General features: G+C 38.8%; 1 pseudogene; it reads right to left on the bottom strand.

Moving 5' to 3' along the window:
• The window catches only part of LOC102863443, a 159,040-nt pseudogene that overhangs the window by 25,425 nt on the left and 132,346 nt on the right, over positions 1-1,269 (bottom strand).

The following is a 1,269-nucleotide window of genomic DNA, read 5'->3' as shown; positions in this document are numbered from 1 at the left end:
TTTGTTTGTTTTTTAGTTTTAAGAAAGGAAAAGAGAGTTATTTTTTTACTAAAAACTTAATTTCATTTTTATTTATCACCAATACTCAAGTCTGTAGATTGACCAGTTTAGTTTCCAGAAATGAAAATCTCAGAGGTAGAATTAGCTTAAAAATAATAATTCAGATGTATTGCCAACTCTTGGAGAATGTTTTTATATCACATGTCTAAGAAAAGTAATAATTTAGAATTGTGTTCAACAATACTAATTAAATCATTCTCTAGGCTACATCAGTGTGAATCTAAGAATTCCTGTTATCTGTGATTTTATTTAGGTAGGCTAATGCTTATTGATTTTCTTTTTTCTAGAGTTGCTCAATGAAAACTTATTCCCATGTTAATTAATTAGAAAAATATAACCTCACTTAATACCAAGCACACAAAATTCTATTCAGAGAAGCATATAATATAAAGGCACAGCTACCTAACACTTTTTGTGAAGTAATCATAGGCAAGTAATGGAAGAATACGTATATATTGTATTTCTTAACCATCAGACCCTAGAACACTTGGATTTGCATGGGAGAATGAGTGAAGGGGACAAAGAAGTAAAGCTAAAAGAGTAAGTGACTTAATAATTACTCTTAATTCTTCCTGTGGATTAGACATCTATGGATATATAGCCAGTTCCTCTAAAAGGTCACACGTACACACCAGTGTCTGATGGGCAAGGATCTAGGGTGGCTAGATTGCTGATTCTAGTCCAGAGTTTTCTGCTTACCCATAGTCAATTTGTTGACTGGACTGTGTCCTTAAAAACTTGTGAGTGCTGGAGGAGCTGCTGCAGGAGTTCATCACCATGAGTTCTGTTGCTGTCTGTTTTCTGGCAACTTAACAGCGACACCCTGATGGGGGTAAGCACAACAGAGATACACCACTCCAGGAGAGGATCAGAGAGTCAATCCAGCTCAATTTTATTGGAATCTATGGTGCACTTATATAAACAGGAAGACAGGATAGGGTGGGCTTGCAGATGTGGGACATGTGGATTGGTTAGGAAAACCTCAGCCTTGTGAGGACCACTCTCAGCTCAACAGACATGGCAGCTGTCTTCCCAGGTGGCGAGCTTTCTCAAGCTGGTACAGCCAAACACAGGGGAGCTTTCTTTACCCCATATTAAAGGCTGTTGGGAGGCTTGCACTTATCTGGAGTTTAGGTGATCTGTCCTGGCTAGAGGGAGGTCCCCCCTTCCTCCCCAACATTCCATAATAGGGGTCTTCTCCATGGGGCT

The sequence above is a fragment of the Elephantulus edwardii genome, unplaced genomic scaffold, assembly GCF_000299155.1.
Source record: "Elephantulus edwardii isolate Elephantulus edwardi_28Jun2011 unplaced genomic scaffold, EleEdw1.0 scaffold00024, whole genome shotgun sequence".
Lineage (NCBI taxonomy): Eukaryota > Metazoa > Chordata > Mammalia > Macroscelidea > Macroscelididae > Elephantulus > Elephantulus edwardii.
This window is presented reverse-complemented; position numbering and strand designations above follow the sequence as displayed.